The sequence below is a fragment of the Musca autumnalis genome, unplaced genomic scaffold (assembly GCF_047663935.1).
Source record: "Musca autumnalis isolate F117 unplaced genomic scaffold, ASM4766393v1 scaffold_1, whole genome shotgun sequence".
Classification (NCBI taxonomy): Eukaryota; Metazoa; Arthropoda; class Insecta; order Diptera; family Muscidae; genus Musca; species Musca autumnalis.
Window position 1 is genome coordinate 118723772 of NW_027411644.1, and position 19697 is coordinate 118743468.

At 33.6% G+C, this 19697-nt stretch overlaps 1 protein-coding gene across 44 annotated transcripts in view; it reads right to left on the minus strand.

Annotated features, from left to right (window-relative positions):
* Window positions 1–19697, minus strand: part of mtd (TLD domain-containing protein mustard) — a 450874-nt gene that overhangs the window by 133953 nt on the left and 297224 nt on the right. The window contains exon 1 of one of the 44 annotated variants that reach the window (XM_073990866.1): window positions 7621–7704. The exons of 41 other annotated variants lie outside the window; for them this stretch is intronic. The gene's annotated coding sequence lies outside the window, so the exon portion shown is untranslated. Of the gene's footprint in view, window positions 1–7214; window positions 7705–19697 lie in introns of those variants that run through there. 2 more of the 44 variants (XM_073990832.1, XM_073990839.1) reach the window with 2 other exon arrangements.

The window sequence follows — 19697 nt, forward strand, 5'->3', positions numbered from 1 at the left end:
TCATTTAGAGATGAGTTTATTAGCCGGATTTAGGGTTTTATCCGGATTTATTTGCTAAATCCAAACATAATGTCTGTTCGATAACTTCGCAAGTAAAAATTACTTGCAAAAACATTATCTCTCAACTCGCTCTCTTGTACTGAGCAAGTTTGTTATCCAACAGCATTTTGTAAATGTTTGTACAAATTTTTGAGTTATCGTACAGACCTATATACTCTAGAAAGACGGCAGCATTAAGATCTGGGGCTCAATTCTAATTTTACCCTGACAGACGACAGTTTCGGCATTTACGAAACAGCTGATTGCTGGTAAACAAATGTTTTGTTGTTGTTTGCCCTGCATTTTTTGTCTCAGAGTTATGCTCTCTCTTACATGAATATGGGTTCTCTTTTACAGTATTGCCATATTGAAATACCTAAATTCAGTTTGATTTTGTGCATTTAGAATATGGATAATGTACAAATGAATTTGAATTAAGGCAGTTAATGCAAATTAACGCTGCCGTCTAGGGTAATATTCAGACATGTTTAACATACAAAATTAAATCCTCGCAATGACTTTGTTATTAAACCGACACAAATCCTCCAATATGTACAACACTATTTCATAGAAACCATGGTAGAATAATGTATGGGTAGGCGCAAGGCACAATAATACAGATCCAACGGCAAACACATCTGTAGTGCGATTCTCAAAAGTTAGAAAAACATCAGCCTGTTGCTTGCTTTGCTCCAGGAAAAGAATAAATGAAAAAATCAACTTAATTCGTCTTGGCCGTTCTTTATTCTTTTACCCGAAAATAAGGCACGAAAGCAAGAAAAATCCATTGTGTTTCTACCTTAACTGATTTTATGAGTTACCGACAAGTATCGGTAAAATTAAAATGCTTATAATTTCGGTAGTTAACGGTGTTTTTCGGTAATTTAGCGACGAATACAAAGTATTCGTAAAGTTCTACCAATAGCAAGAGTGCTGCTGTCAACTTTTATTTGCCGGTAACTCAAAAAAATAAGTTAGAGAATCGCACTACTAATTACCATTCTCGTTGTCAAAATGCATTATTGTGAATAAAATCAAATACAAAACGTAAACAAACAATTTACAGTAATGCGTATTGCGAACAAATTTTGACGTTTAGACCATAGCCGACCAAGAAGAGCGAGCGCTTAAATTGTTTATGTGTGGGTAAAATTACACTGACAGAACAGGGTGATGATTTTCATATTGAGTGTGAAATGAAAAATATATTGTTGGCGCGTTCGCTTTGTATGACTTAAATTAAAAATAATATAAATAACTTCATAATTTGAAAAGTATTTTTCTTCATATGTTAATTTTTTTGAGAGAAAAAACAAATTGTATATAAAAATGATTTTTTAAGACTTTCTAAGCATACATAAATTTTTTATTGTTGCATTGCAGACGAGGCATTCTGCGTCATTAAAAATATTAATACAAAACAAAAATCATTTTCAAATTCTTCCCTCCACATATTTGTGTACAACTGCAAAATCTTTTCTGTGTACCCAAAAATAAACAAATAAAGCGGCATCAACCTGCTTGCATGAAATTCAGTACAAGACTGAAGTAAAAAAATCAAAACATTTGCTCTCTTACTTTGCGTTCGGGTCGCGTGTGTGTGATTTGCCGAAAAACTTCGAAACCAAATCAACAACCACGAACGGGTTTGGTTTAGACTGATTTTCAGCAACTGATGTAACACCTTGTAATTTCGCCATGTAGGTACTGAACAAATTTTGACTTTTGGGTTGATTATGAGCAACTTATATAACACCTTAAGGACGCGGCACATACGGTCTGTTGAGCTTCGCGTTTCAACAACCACATGAAAACATTAAGAACAAACTTGGCATCACTTACACATTTTTCATGTGGTTGTTGTTTTCAACGCGTAACGCGTCACACAACGGACCGTATATATTTGGCCCCTGAATGAAATACACTGTTCATAACATGGTGAAATGATTAGTTTTGGAGTCTTAAGAAAAAAGTAGTTGCTAATTGTTTTTAATAGCCTAATTTGGGTTACATTTAACATAAACAGTGAAATTCTAAATTACAACCGGTCCGTTTAGTGACACGTTGGGACACGCGTTGTCCCAAAACAGTTAAATTATGTTTAACTTTAATGCGTCAGCCATGTTGTTGTTTTTCAAAAAACTTGGCATCACTTACAAATTTTTCATGTGGTTGTTGTAGCGCGACGCTCAACGCACCGTATGTGCCGAGCGCTTAAAGGCCCCGGCACATACGGCGCGTTGAGCCTTTCGTTACAACAACCACATTAAAACTTCAAGAACAAACTTGGCATCACTTACACATTTTTCATGTTGGAAACAACAACCACATGAAAAATGTGTAAGTGATGCCAAGTTTGTTTCTTAAGTTTCATGTGGTTATTGCAACGCTACGCTCAACGCGCCGTATGTGCAGCGGCCTTAACTATGCAGATGACCAAGGCACATTGAATAAGGTAGCCGATTCGACAAATAGCAACAACAAAAAACCTCTTGTTGTAAACTTTAAATGTCAACATTTGTTATGTTTTAGTATGAATAATTGTTGTTGTATGTTCAATCAGCTGGCGTGAATCGGCTACCTCATTTTAAGCCATGGCTACAGGGTTGTATTTTTCAACGATATTTCAACTTGGCCTCCATTAACATTATTCTACCACGGTTAGTAGTAAATAATTTTTGCTTTACTCGTAGAATATGTATCCCACATACAGACAAGTTTTTGACACTATAAAAGACAGATTCAACAAAACTTTATCTATTTGTTGATAATGAAGACAATATCCACAACAAAAGTTGCTACTCTTTGAATAACAATAACCACATTAGAAATCCACCTTCGCATTGTCGTTGGAATATCTACGTCTAAAAATATAAGACGGTGGAGCCATTCACGTCATGTCTTGGTTGTAAATAAAATAATTTTTTATTGAAATTTGTGATTAACAAGCATGTGCAAATTTTGTTGTGTTTGATTGATAAACATATAATTGCAAGATAATTTCATCAAATGGATATAGACATCGTGATGAACATTTATGTAGTTTGTTTAGCTGGGCGACAAAAATATGCACACATGTTCATATACATATAAATAATAATACAGATTGGCTCAATAAGGCGCGTGTTCAGAAAAAATGTTACGAAACGTCAAAGATAATTCCAAATCAATCGATCGATTGTTTGCTGCTGTATTGCAATAACTATAATGTATATTAGTTTTTATTATGACCTGAAATGCTTCCTTTATTTCATTTCACTTTTTGATTTGGGATATAACCTAATTAAGTGAAAATTTCTTCGACTTAATATTATCATGTCAATTAATATTGCTGACATGTGAACAAACACTCTGTTTAGGAATACAAAATCTCGTGCTTTGTTAAGTTTGTTGAATTTATGATAGCGTTCTTTTCTGCGCATCATATAAGTAATTTTCTGATAAATAAGTAAAGATAACAAAATACAAATGTATGGAGTTCACTGTGCGTCAACAGCAGAATGTTTAAATTGAGTCTCTATTCTAAAAAGTATATAGTATGTTGGTCTATTGTGGATACATATTAATGTTAAGATATCGATTAACCATTCATCATAACCTATGGCTACTTTTTAAAATGGTCACTAAAGATTAAAGAAACTCAGATTGGATATTTTTGACATTTATTCTAAGCTTTATTGGCGGCACGATCATTACCATTGGCTAGCACTAAGTGGAGGAGTAGAATATAATTTTCTTCAACAAACTCTTATCGCCAGTGATAACTTGCTAGAAAATAAATATAAACAAACACTCACTTGTGTATTTGGAGATACGATACGAATCGATTGATAAATTAATTCAATAAATATAACGGCGCTATGTGATAAAGTAATCGCTAGACCAAATGCGATTGTGATGACCATAAGCAGCGATTGTCACATTTCGTGATGATTTGCAAACATTTTCAATTTTGTACATTTCGATTTCTCTCGCCATTATTGTTTCAATTATAAAATACATTTTTTTATTAATATCGTATTCTAGAAATCATTGACCTTGAATGGTGTCTAGTTGGTAAGGTAGACAATGGCAATATGGTCTACATTGTCAAAGGATTTTCAATAAAATTGATTAGAAAAATTCCCATTTCATATTATTTTTTTATCGAACAGATAAAAATTGGGAATTAACATTGGATCATGAGTCATATTGTAGGTAAAACGAGCAAATTAAACAAATGTTTTACTATGTATATTTAGGTATAAATAAACACTTAACGGACCGAATGTATCTGGCCCCTAACGCGACAGCCACATTGTTTTTCAAAATACTTGGCATCATTTACACTTTTTCATGTGGTTGTTGTAACGTATATACCGGCACATACTGTCCGTTGCTAAGGCCGCGGCACATACGTTCCGTTGAGCGTCGCGTTTCATCAAACACATGAAAACTTCAAGAACAAACTTGGCATCACTTACACATTTTTTATGTGGTTGTTGTTTTTAACGAGCAACGCGTCACTCAACGGACCGTATGTATTTGGCCCATAAAGGGCCATAAGGCCCCGGCACATACGGTCCGTTTAGTGACACGTTGGGACACGCGTTGTCCCAAAACAGTTAATTTATGTTTAACTTTAATGCGTCAGCCATATTGTGTTTTTCAAAAAACTTGGATTCACTTACACTTTTTTCATGTGGTTGTTGTACCGCAACGCTCAACGCACTGCATGTGCCGAGCGCTTAAAACAACGACATATTAGGTCTGTATGATAACCCAAAAGTTTGTAAAACTTGTACAAACTTTTACAAAATGCTGTTCGATAACAACCATGTAAAGTAAAAGAGAGCAAATTTTGTGAGAGTTGTGAGAGAATTTTGGAGAGTTTTGCGACAAGTTTTTGCAAGGAAAATTTTACTTGAAAGAATTTGTAAGTTTGATCAGCTGATTTAAATTCGAATGTTTTGTGGCGGAATTTGCAATTCTTGGCAAAAACATAAACAAACAAAAAAGAGAAGAGATAACTAAAAAAATTATGGAAAACGGCTTATTTTCTTGTTTGTCAAATCAGCTGACTTCTTGCAAGTTTTTGAAAATTATTGTTCTATAACATTCTGCAAATTTTTAGCTTCGAGAGAGTAAAATTGGTGAAGAGAAGTTACTGAGAACATGCTGAGTACTTGCAAAGTTATCGTACAGACCTATTATCTTTGTTCCAGAAACTGCAAGAATCTACAAATTTTTGCAACAATCGCAATGTTTCCTTTATGGTATCGAAAAATATTAAAAATTAGTAGATTCATGCAGTTCTGGAACAGACCAATTATTGGCAAAATATAAATTAAGGAATTGTTTGTGTATACTTCTGGTTGAACTAAAATATTTTTTGTTAAAATAAGATATATTGTGACAGCAAGAGAAGACATCAGCAGGGCTTGCTAGGTCACTTGGTAATTGTACCGCGGACAGCATGTTTGACAGTTATTCACGAAAATTTTGGGTTTTGGACAGTTTTTATTTTAGCTTTTCGTTGGGTTAACCTTCCTTATGAGTATTTATTTGACATATACGCAATGAAATTGAAATCCAGTGGATTTATTAATTCCGGTTATATGCCAACGCACTATAAGACAGGTGTTTTGGGAATTTACGTAATTTAAACATGTTAGATGTAAAAGCAGCGTTTGCATTAGATCCTTTTGTCGAGTTAACCTTCTTTATGGGGATTTATTTGACGTTTGCGCTATGGAATTGACATTTGAAACCCAGTGGGTTTATTAAATCCGGTTAAGTGCAAACGGGATATAAAATTGCGCGCTCTTTTGGAGAATTCATAAGGCCACATTTACATTAAGCGGATTTGAATAAAACTCGCTCATTAAGTTATAAATCCCATTGAAAATCTGATCAAAAAACCATTGTGTAAATAACTACACCGTGGAGTAATTATTATTTTATTTTGAACAAGTCGGATGTTTCTGTATCAGTCGAAATCAGATACATATAAAAAAGTCAAATCTCCCCTGCCGAAGAAGACACATTACATCTTCATAACGGGTGAGCTGGGTCTTCTATACACACAAATGGTAAAACCGGCAAAAGTAGTAAAAGTTGTAAACTGATCCTATATGATTTGTATGGTGTCAGAAGTAAAGGCACGTTTTTCGAGTAAAAAATGGTAAAACTTGAAGATTCTTGCACGTAAAGGAACAGAGCTATTATAATCCAAATAATAAACAGGTTTGCCCATATAAGACTTTTTGAAAATTACCTCATACCTATATTTGACAGATATTTAAAGGAATTTACAACGTAAAGGACTTGTCAACTGCATGAAACTAGTTTTATGTAAAATCGTTATTATCACACTACAGTGTTAATTTTGTTGTGTTTATTACATGTTAAAAATTTAACATAAATTTTACATGGCTCACTCTATTAAATCACCTTTTAGATTTTGTTTTGAAAGTCCATTGTTCAATTTTCCTTGGGGCAATTGTCAGTTTGTCGATGAGAGAGGGTGTTGAAAAGCAAAGGGTTACCATTTGCCTCACCTCTCTCTCCATGAAACTGACAATTGCCGCAAGGAAAATTGCCTAATATAAATATGGACTTATGGACTTATATTAGGCAATTTTTTGCCGCAATTGTCAGTTTGACGGAGAGAGAGGTGAGGCATATGGTAACCCTTTGCCTCTCAACACCCTCTCTCACCCACAAACTGACAATTGCCGCAAGGAAAATTGAACAATGGACTTTCAAAACAAAATCTAAAAGGTGATTTAATAGAGTGAGCCATGTAAAATTTATGTTAAATTTTTAACATGTAATAAACACAACAAAATTAACACTGTAGTGTGATAATAACGATTTTACATAAAACTAGTTTCATGCAGTTGACAAGTCCTTTACGTTGTAAATTCCTTTAAATATCTGTCAAATATAGGTATGAGGTAATTTTCAAAAAGTCTTAAACATTTTAAAGTACGTTTAAATTAAAACTCATAACAAACAAAACAAAATATATTGCATTTTTTTAAGACGTCAAGATGTCTCAGTTTTTGATTTTTGTTTACATATCATTGCAGATAAAATGAAATATTAAAACAAAAAACTTGCTGGGGACTCTTTGTGTATTTGAATTAAAATAGTGAATATTAATTTGTCCAAGATAAGGCAAAAGTTATCACCAATTAAATTAGCGACAAATAAGTAGCGAAGTGTAAGATGAAATCTATTTTCTATGAAGAACACCGAAATGAAAACAAAAAAAAATATTTTGCTTTTGTATAATTAATAAAATCGTGGGTATTTCTTTTTATATTTTTTGGGGGTAATAACAATAATTAAATAACACAATTCAAGGTAACGAAAGCCTTATTATTGTTTTTTTTTTTTTCTTGTCGGTTAGGTGATGACGTTTCACTTTAATCTTTTGTATTTGAATTTTCAATATCAACACATATCACTTCGTTTTAGTATTTTATTGCTATCGAAAAAATCAAGCTCAAAACACTTTGTTCACATGTAAATTAATGGGTTTCTGTTAATATTTGTTGTGTGTGTGATTTTCTGATTTAATTTTCAATTGCGTACCGGTACCGCGTTTACAGACAAACACATTTTACTGCGTCTCTTTCGAAGACCGTTTCATATCAAACTAATTTACTCTGTATCTGTAATCCATGGCTGCATGGAATTAAAAACAAAACAAAAAGGGAAAAGTGTTGCCAACGCAATGTAAATGCTTTGTGGTGGAATGTTTGACACTGCTTTGTCGCTGTTGAATGCATATTGTGAGAGTTGAAATGTAAAGAGGTGTCAGTTATAAAAAAAAAGAAAAAATAATAATTACCGTTGAACCTCGATTATCCGGGAACCTCCATTATCCGTGATACAAAAGAAATGTTGGACTTTTTTCCATTTCTTCTATTTTTCGTTATAAACATTCATTACCCGGGAGTAAAAAACACTCCAATTAATTTGATTAAGCAAACAAAAGGTAAACTGACGAAATCTGGAAATTCTCCCGTATTACACAATTTGTGTATTTATGGTATCACAAAAACCACGGGGCAAAGTCAATTCAGATGAATCTGATGATGATATTATGTATCCTTCTAAAATTTGGTGGATTACCGTAACAAATGTAATAAAAATTGCAGATTTTCATATTATTGGACAATATTATGCCATTTTTACTTAAAAATATGTTCAAAAACTATATAAAAGCATTGCCTCCATTATCCGGGAAAATCGATTATCCGTAATGCCTCCGGTCCCGACCATCACGGATAATCGAGGTCTGTCTGTAGTTGCAACAACATTTTTCTTAGTTATCTGTACTTCTACATCTTGACACATCTTTAAATGTCACTTTCTAAATGATGGATAACATTGTGGACATTAATCCCTCACAAAGATTATACACCCAAGAAACACATGAATACATTCTTCAATTTTGTTTTGTTCATTCATTTCATTCATGTTAATGCAGGAATGTACATTCGTTCGTTTTCTCTCTTTCTTTATACATATCTGATGTTCTTAAAGTGATGTTTACACTATCCCTCAATGTCGGATGAGATTTCAAATTTGCTATCTGTACATAGTGTGACCACTATGAATAATTGCATCCATGGTAGAATAAAGTAAAGGTAGGCCACAGCTAACAGCTGATTACAATTTTTTTCTTGTTATGGCCTAATCTGTCAAAAGCAGGGTTGACATTTTGTACTGTTTTTGACATTATGCAATTATAAAGGTAGATGCATCGCTGAATTGTTCCATCACTATATCTTAAAATTGAAAACAAGGACAAAAAATGTGTATTCGCGTGGCAAAATAAAATTGTTGATTTTTTTAGCAAAACATACGAATGAACGATTTATCAATTTAAATATTATTGATATTAATTTAAATTTGTTCCAAAAGTACGGGAATGTAAAAATTTCAATTTTTGTAAAAATTCTGCTGACATTTATCTGCAAATCGGATGCCAGCAATCACGATGTCAAATTAGCCAAACTTGTCAAGTAGAAAATAAGTGAATGACATTTTTTCACTGTCATACGTTTGGGAAGAACTTTTGCTATTTTTGGAACACTTTTCCAACAAGAATATTCTGGAGCCTAGCTAAAGAAATGTTTTTACCAAGGCCTACAGAAGGTTGGCCATTCAGTGTTCTGTTAACAACTTTTGACAACAAACATAATAGATTGTTCATTATTGTGATTCGATTTCCTTTGTATTTTATGTCACAATAATGTATTTGACAGCAAAATAAATAGTCAGGGCTGAGTGTCCGACTGTATACACTGTGGTTTTTACTCTATATGGCACTTTTAACATATAAAAAGTGAAGCTCTAAGTTCCATATGTTTTTGTAATACGGGATAGCTATGCAGATACATCTACCATTATTATTGTACCATGCCATTTGACGTTTTAAGCCATGGCTGCAGGATGGCATTTTTCAGTGATTTTCATACCTGGCCTACCTCTACTTTATTGTACCATGATTGCATCTATCAAAATGATGTGGCAACTCATATGTAAATTTTTCATTTAAGGAGCGCTCTATTTGATTCGGCATTCTCGTATGTAAACATGAATTTATCAGCCGTTTTGTTTGGCAGACGCAAATATGTAAATAATTGAAAAACAAAATCATTTAAACAAGAAATTAGGATAAAGAAAATAAAATTATATGTATATTTAGATATTCAATAGTAAATAGTCTTATGACTCCATAAAGATCTGTACTTTTTATACCCTATACCACAATGTGGAAAAGGGTATAATAAGTTTGTTTTCCCAAAAATTCATGTAACGCCGCGAAATATTCGTCGTAGACCCCTCATGTGGTATACCAAACTTCATATCTCGACGAGATAAAGCGATTTAGCGATGTGTGTCCGTCCGTCCGTCTGTCCGTCCATTAAAAATTGTAATCAAGCTAGAGGCCGCAATTATGGACCGATTGTCACGAAATTTAGTATGGAGGTCGGGTTTGGACCAGAATAGAACTGATTAGTTTTTGGCGATGATCGTGAAATGTTAAAGGGATGAAATGGACCAAAAACAAAATTTTTGCTCGATTTTGTAGCCGCTCTGTAGGTCGCAATAATAGTCCGATCGGCGCGAAATTTTAAATGTAGTTTTGGTTTGAGATGAAGAAGTAGCGTGCAAGTCAACGGTATGATCGGATAATATTTAGCGGGTTAAATTGATCAAAACTTTTGTGTGAAAATTGGTAAAATTTCTAATGCACATCTTATAACAGCTAGCCCGGAAAGCTAGTGCACAGGGATAGTGGTATAGGGTATCACATGGTCGGCCCCGTCCGACTATAGTCTGTTCTTACTTGTTCAATTTATTTTCTTGTTTCCTCTTTTTTATTGGATCACAGTGGACAAAGGTATTTCTTTATCAGAGATTGTTCAAATCATTTTTCTCAGACAATATTAAATTTGCGCAAATTTGATGGCTAGTGTCATCACCACTTAAGTAAAAGAAGCACTTTATTGGAGGGTGTTTACACTATCTATCTATCTATCTATCAATGTCATATGTGCTGAAATTTTCCATCGTTATACAGTCGCTAGTGAGTGCAATATTTGTGTGCAGTGAAATTACGTCTCCACATTACCTGCATGAGTAGATATGGAATGTTTTTATTTCGGGTCATATGACATTGATAGATAGTGTAAACTACCTCTTACCAATACAAACACACACACTATTACTTCGTACACATCTGTTGCCCATATGATTATCACAATTTCCCATTTCTCTTTCGTTCGCATTATGACCCACACGAACTGAGTTTATTCTTAGCATTTTTATCTTGTTTCAGAGTTTGTTGTGAACGTGATCAGCTGTTAACATACATTTGCTTTAAAAACTAGCATCTTGTTATCGACATTTGTTGTCGTTGCTGTTTAATTTGGTGCTAATTAATTGAGATTTTTTGGCGTCAATTGAAATGTAGGCATTTTTGAATTACACAGCCGATGTTGACCCATTTTTATCAAAATAATTGAAATGTGCTACAAATGTACAATATGTGGACCCAAACAAAGTCAGTTGTGCCGTATGCGTGTCACCTACAATAAATATAATTTTTTGACACCAACTTTTTTTAACCAACAGCTTTTGCCGGGTTAAACGTTTTTTATACTATACACTTATACGATGATTAAGTACATTATCTCGATTTATTTGACGTATATTGTATAAAAATGACAAATTAAATCCACTGTATTTGCTATATCCAGCATAGTCTTAACATTCTTTACAAGGATTTATTTTTACGTATACGCAATGGAATTGACATTTGAAACCCAGTGGATTAATTAAATCCGGTTATATACACTATTAAACGGCGTTTGCATTAGAGTTTTTGTCGGGTTAACCTTATGAGGATTTATTTGACGTTTGCGCTATGGAATTGACATTTGAAACCTAGTTGGTTTATTTAATCCGGTTATGTGCAAACCCCGGATACACTATACCGGATTAACCCAGTAGGTTTGGGTTTCAAATGTCAATTTCATAGCGCAAACCTCAAATAAATCCTATTACTTTCTTTAACCTACCTCAACCATGAACACTGATCTTTCATGGAATTCACATGTACTGTAGTTCTGTAACGTATTTTTGTTACCTACAAAAATTGTTAAAAGTAACAGAACGGATAGAATATGCTACAACACGCAAAATTACGAACTACAGTTGTGTTCCAGAACCTGCAAAATAGTATTATTTTTCCAATTTTGTGCCAGAGGGCTGTTCCCTGTTCTTTTAAAAAAATGACGCGGAATGACGTTCTTTTTTGGTATTTTCTATCAAATTAATTTTGGTGAGCAGAAACTAGCAGCTTGTTTACTGGCATCTGATTGGACGAAACGTTGATTTTGACATTTCGGCTAGATTGTTCGCAAATTTTGCCATTTTCCCGTTCCCGTACATTTTGAATACATTTCTATGGTAACGAAATTTTTGACAGTTTACTCTGTTGCTATCTTTCCAATAAAAAAGTACTGTGGATATAAAATAGATTCCTAGCAGTGCTTTGGAAGCATAATGGACTGTCTAGCCGCGCACTCTCTTGTAATCATAACAAATGTTGACATTTTAAGAGTACAACAAGAGGTATTTATTGTTTTTGTTTCGCGATGCATCTACATTGCTAATTGTATTGAAAATATGTATTCCGTTTGGGGAGCGCTCTGTACGAGTATGTTGTTTACATTTATGGGTTATGTCCACGGCACAATAATAAAGGTACTACACCCAAAACAGCAGATTATCATTCTAGTTGTCAAAACGCATTATTGTGAACAAATCACACGCAAAACGTAAACAAGCAATTTACAGTAATAGGCCATTTAGATATGACATGTGGTCTGTTCCAGTACTGCAAGAATCTACTAATTTTTACTATTTTTTCCGATAACATAAAGGAAAAAATGTTATCGTAGTAAAAAATAGTAGCTTCTTGCAGGTTCTGGAACAGAGCAATCATTAGCCGGATTTAGCGCATTATCAGGATTTATTTGCTAAATCCGGCCAAAATCTACCAGATTTACCATACAAAAATAAATCCTCGTATTGAGTGGATTTGTTTTAAATCCGGCATAAATCCTCGTATACAACTCTGTTTTTTGCAACATGTTGCTAGAAAATACAAAAAGTTGCAAGCTGGCACAAGAAACAAGGTAGATGCATCGGTGAATTACTACAACAAAAATAATTTAAAATGTCAACACTTGTAAACAAGCCGAAAAATTTAAATTTGCTTTGGTATACAAAGTTGATTTTAATCAACCAAGACTAATATTTACGATGTCTAAACGATAAAATAATTCTTTATTTGTTTATTATTTAGCATTAGTAGCATAATGTGCTAACATTTTCAATATTAAACAATAAATTTGTAATTTGCCGTTTGTTTTTTTGAGACGAATTCAATTTACAATTTCTTTTGACGTTTCAAATTGGATCAGACTACCATTTAAATCCTCCAAAGTTATATCCAAATGCAGTGAGATTTGTAATGGGTTTATTAAATCCAGTTGTATATATATATATATATATATATATATATATATACGCCGTTTGCACTGAACCGGATTAACCCAGTGGGTTCCAAATTTCAATTCCATAGTATAAGCGTCAAATAAATCCTCTTCAAGAAGGTTAACATGGCAAAAAGCTATAGTGCTAAGACCGTTTAATATCCCGTTTGCATTTAACTAGATTTAATAAATCCACTGCTCCAGAACTAATTTTTTTACAATTTTTACCACTCTCAAAAACAAATTTTACCAATAGGTCTGTACGATAACCCAAAAGTTTGTACAAATTTGTAAAAACTTTTACAAAATGCTGTTCGATAACAAACTTGTAAAGTAAAAGAGAGAATTGTGAGAGAATTTTGGAGAGTTTTGGAGACTTTTGTTACTGAGAAGTTACAAGTTTTTGCAAGCAAAATTTTCCTTGTAAAGCTGTAAACAGATACAACGTTTGGGTAAAGTTTTGTGTCGTTTTGGCCGTTTTTACACTGTTGGGCATGATGCCGAAAAATTCAAATTCATTTGAAATATATGCCGGCAAACAGATAAACGCTGGACTTTGGTATCGTCGTCGCCCTGTTGTTGTTGTTTTTTTCTCGACGCCCAACGCAAAACTTTAATCAAACGTTGTATCTGTTTTCAGCTTAAGAATTTGCAAGATTGATCAGCTGATGTAAATTCCAATGTTTTGTGGCGGACTTTGCAATTCTTGGCAAAAACATAAACAAACATTTTGTTATTAAAATAATTACAAGATAAAAATAGAAAGGATAACTAAATAAATTATGGAAAACGACTTATTTTGTAAAATAATTTATTTTGTAGTTTGTGATGATTGTTTTATTTCTAAGGTATCAAATCCCAGCAAAAAGCGGCGCATCCATGGAGGTGGAGAATCACTATGTGGACGGCCAGCCGTTAATTTATGATATGGAAAGAGAATTATTTTTGTAGCAATGGATAACACTGTGCAACATTTTTGAGGTGATCTTGTGCAAACAATTCGAACTGAGGATTTTTTGAAAGTACAAACCCAAACGACAAGAAACCCTACTTGGGTTTCGTTGTGTCAGATCCAGCTCGGATTTTATGGCCCCATCTAAACATGGTTAAATATTGAGTTTTTAAAGAAATTGGGGGCCACCGTGGTGCAATGGTATGCACGCCCGCCTTGCACATAGAAGATCGGGGGTTCGATTCCACGGCCAAGCAACATCAAACATTTTTCAACGGTGGCAAAATACCCCTCAGTAATGTTGGCGACATTTCCTGAGTATTTCAGCCTTGTAAAACTTCTCCATAAGTGGTGTCTTAAGACACGCCGTTCGGACTCGGCGATAAACAGTAGGTCCCATATCATTGAGCTAAATATGAATCGGGGTGCACTAATTGATATGAGAGAAGTCTCCCTTGTCCCGTATGGGATGTTGTGGAACAATGTTTTTTTTTTTTTTTATCTCTGAAACCAATGCGAATCTTCTTCTGACCTCTGAAGCAAATTTGTAGATAAGGACAAGAATATATTATTTGGAGAAATAATGAACTCGAAAAACTACATTTATTGCCTCATATTTCAAAATATATGCAAAAATTCCACAATTTTTATACATTTGGCACCGTATCTCCAAAACCGTTAATTTTTTCTTATTGTTTTCCTTTGGAAAAATATTCCCTGGAATGTAATACACAACTCTTTAGAACATGTCATTGTTGTAAAATGCCTCTATGCCGTTGTTTTTAGTACATTTTTCAACGACGATTTAATAAAAATGTCAATAATGTAGTGAAATCCGAAATGCGAGAGTAAACTGTTGGTGTGAACTGTGTTTGAAATACGTGTTGTAAAAGATATGACGCAAAATACCGCTGAAACAACATGAAGTAAGCATTTTAGAGTTTCAGAATGTTCTAAACAATTATTTAGAACTTTGTTTGGAAGATTTTTCCGAAAGGTTACTTGGTTCAACTCCCAATAGTTTAGCCGATACTGACCAGAATTTCAGCAATTATGTAAAATTTTCTATATTTTATAAATTTTGATGCCCTAGATGGAGTTTTTCTTATGTGGTTTTTTCATAAGATAAGTTCTACTAGTTTAGGGCTACAATATTGCTAAAGACAGCAAAGCCAAATACCTATTCGTTTCTGAGATAAAGGCCTGATAAATGCAAAAAAGTGTAGATTTAGCCCGGTTTTGATGAGGCCATAAAATCCGAACTTGATCTGACAGGACAAAACCCTACTAGGGTTTTTGTCATGGTAGAACAAGAAAAGGTAGCAGCAATACCCAGCTGACTGAACTGGGTTGTAGTGTTAGTGTCAAATTCCATTCGACATTTTATGTATTTATTTCTATGTTCGATGTATATTAGGGATATATATTTTTCAAGAACAAATTTATTCATCAGAAAAAAAAACTATTTCCCATAAAGACGGCTTCATATTATTGACATGTAACCTCCTCCAGGTCCGAACGACATGCCGCACACTAAAACACCGCTTATAGAGGCGGTACAATATTTGTTAATATGTGTGGTATTTTGTTAAACTTGAAAAGAATAAAGCCCTAATAAACATGTGCTTTTTTGTTTTCAAAAGCAAATGATTGAAACATCTTCTCTTTTTTCAATGAATTACCAGCCACCCGAAACATTTTTGCAAGTATTCTACTTTCTGCGAGAAATTATGCATTTAGTGGAATGATATGGAAACATTCAAATTGAAAATCTAACGAGTTTTCATTCATGTTTTCCAAAATATTCAATCAAATGTGAAAAATTATTAGTTTTTTAAATTCCAATAATTTATAGACATTTCCTTGTTTTGTTTACATTTACGTTGACACTAACGTTTACAAACAAAAACAAATTCGTTTGTGGTTGTTGTTCGAGTTGTATTTGTTGTAGTATTAACTTTACCTTGTATTTGTTCTACCATGGGTTTTTGTAGTCTAAATATGTACCCAGCAAACCAAAATCGGAAGAAACATCAGAGTTCGGACCGAATTCGGTCCGAAAGTAGGAAGAAACGACCGAGTTCGGATCCGAATTCTGTCCGAACTCTGACCGAAAGTCATATGGCGTGGTTGACGTGTTCTCTGACCGAAATTCGGATGAAAATCGGATGTTTTAGCCGACTTTCGGACCGAATTCGGTCCGAACTCTGATGAACTATCGTATAAATTTCTGATTTATTTACCGACTTTCGGACAGATATCGGTCCGAATTCGGAAGTAAAATCTTATGAAATTCGAAAGTGTTTGCCGACTTTCGGACCGAATTTGGTCCGAAGTCAGATGAACTATCGTATGAACTTCTGATTTATTTTCCAGCATTCGACCAAAATTTGTTATTATTAAAAGATGTTGAAAATACACAGTTAATTCATGAAATATCCAAATCCTACAAAAGTTTATCTACTATAAACATATTAAAGGTTTTAATATCATCTTATGCTGTGTTAAATGCTGAACTTGGTGGAGAAACAAACTGTGTCGTCAACATGACCTGTGAAATATGTAACAATTCCCAGCAAACACAATGTCGGACGTCCGACGCGTCTGCTCAAAGTCGGAAGTTTTTTCCGAGGCGTCTGACCGACTTCGGTCCGAACTCTGTCCGACTAGTCTGACGAACTTTTTCTGTCCTCTCTCTCCCTCTCTGAAGGAAATTTTTCTATTTTCTCTTGTGCTGCTTTGGCAAAATTAAGTGTAAATAAGCAGAGAGAAAAGAATTGTACATGTTTCGCTCGCACATTGTAAATGTGTAATTGTTGATGTGCCGACATTGATGCAGTACGAAGAAAAATTGAGTGCTCGGGTTTTAATTTCTGTATCGGAGAACAAATTTGGTTTATTTTTGTTATTCGTGTTGATGCATGATTGTGTTTAAATGTTATTCATAGAGATCGGTTGCATACATATTTCTTTATTTTTGTGAAGTTAATGAAAGTAAAGATTTTCTTCGTCAAACTTCAACACTATGTTTTATATTTGCATATGGCCAAAGTTAAATTTATTACCACTTTTATGTGTATGAACATTTTTTGCATGTAAAGACATGTATTTTCACAGATCGTGTTGGCGAATTTGTTGTTCTCCACAGTTTGTTAAGATGATATTAAAACCTTTAATATGTTTATAGTAGATAAACTTTTATAGGATTTGGATATTTCTTAACTAAAACACTTTCGAATTTCATAAGATTTTACTTCCGAATTCGGACCGATAGCTGTCCGAAAGTCGGTAAATACATCAGAAATTTATACGATAGTTCATCAGAGTTCGGACCGAATTCGGTCCGAAAGTCGGCTAAAACATCCGATTTTCATCCGAATTTCGGTCAGAGAACACGTCAACCACGCCATATGACTTTCGGTCAGAGTTCGGACCGAATTCGGATCCGAACTCGGACGTTTCATCCGACTTTCGGACCGAATTCGGTCCGAACTCTGATGTTTTTTCCGATTTTGGTTTGCTGGGTTGTTATTAATATAGAAAAAATACATGTCTTCATTCACATGCAAAAAATGTTGATACACATAAAAGTGTTAAGAAACTTAACATTGTCCACATACAAATATGAAACATATGACTTTCCACGGAATAGTGATGAAGTTTGACGAAGAAAATCTTTACTTTCATTAACTTCATTAAAATAAAGAAAAGTGTATGCAACCGATCGCTATGAATAACATTTAAACACTATCATGCATCAACACGCATAACCAAAATAAACCAAATTTGTTCTCCGATACAGAAATTAAAACCCGTACACTCAATTTTTCGACGTTGATGCGTCGGCACATCAACAATTACACATTTACAATGTGCGAGCGAAACATGTAAATTTTTTCTCTCTGCTTATTTACACTTAGCTTTGCCAAAGCAGCACAAAGGAAAATAGAAAAATTCCCTTCAGAGAGGGAGAGAGAGGACGGGAAAAAGTTCGTCAGACTAGTCGGACAGAGTTCGGACCGAAGTCGGTCAGACGCGTCGGAAAAAACTTCCGACTTTGAGCAGACGCGTCGGACGTCCGACATTGTGTTTGCTGGGTACTTTCAAAAAATGCATACTAGAAGATGTTTGCATTTTCAGTGTTGCATAGTGTAATCAAACAATTTTCGTAAACAATCTTCGATTGTTAAATTAAATCTTATCCGCCAAACTTCTTGTTTGTCATAACATTCTGCAAATTTTTAGCTTCGAGAGAGTAAAATAAGAGGAGAGAAGTTACTGAGAACTTGCTGAGTACTTGCAAGTACTTTTTACTTGCGAAGTTATCGTACAGACCTAATTTTTTACGTTTTTTCCATTTTGCTTTGTGAAATATCACACAATAATAAACACATTTTATTGTGTGGAATGTTTGAATATGTGGGCCAAATATTGTTTGACAGATTAAACATTATAAAAATGTCTAAGTACTTGAAATAGCTGTTATATATTAGTGTTGATAATAACAAAATTATAAATATTATTTTTTGGCAGTATGTCACCGAGTTAGTACGATTCTAAAATTGTAAATAAAATTTAAAGATTTTTTTATTCAAAAATATTTATAGCCCAAAAACATGATAAACCCCCATGCCAGACAAAAATAAATACAAAAAGAAGTAAAAACAAATCGGGCATTTAGCATGTGTTTTTACTTTATATAAATTTTCAACACCGTGATAATGTTAAACAAATGTACAGAAAACCTGTACAAACTCCATGCAGTCTGCATAAAACAGCACTGATGTCTGTAGAGTGTTGATTTTTTCAGCACATGGTTCAATTAAATACGTTTGAATTATGTATACATATAATGTACAAAAATAATACCAAATATCTCAATCAAACCAACGGTCCATTTTTATGATCCAGACCTATTTAAAACATAATAATATACTTCACTTTGGAAACCCCCATTAATATTTTAATCACAATAATTGACCTGTATGATAACTTCGCAAATAAAAAGTATTTGCAACTACTTGCAAATACTTCTCAGTTCTCTTTTAATGCACAAGTTTGATTGTTATCGAACAACAAAGTTTGTACAAATTTGTACAAACATTTGAGTTATCGTACAGTTGTTGTTTTTAATACGAATATTTATTGTTACTTTTATCATTAATTTGGTTTATTAGTCGCTGTTATTATCAATATTGAGTCAATGAGGTTGACGTTTATCGCCTATTAGCATCACGTTTTTAGCCAACAAATTGTTTTGAGATAAGTTAAAATGGTATTTTTTGAAAATTTAGGATTCGAAAAATTCCAAACATACTCGTATGTACAGTAGGGCTATAACCAAAAGCATACCACCATATTCTTTTGTCTAATAGGTACAATAAATATAAACATAAAATTCACTAGTTTATAAAGAAAAAACAAAAATTGCAATAGTGCCAAAAATTCCTAAAATGCTCCGAAATGGCGCGATTTGATAACAAATTGGTCCAGAACGCTTTGGTAATGATTTTAAATTAGATTACAAACAAATAAAAATTTTTGTTAAAAGCAAATATGTTGTCATAACAGCTAAAATTAAAAAATGCATTACAGAACTTCAATGCATTTGGTGCGGAAACTTTTTTCGCGATAGAGAA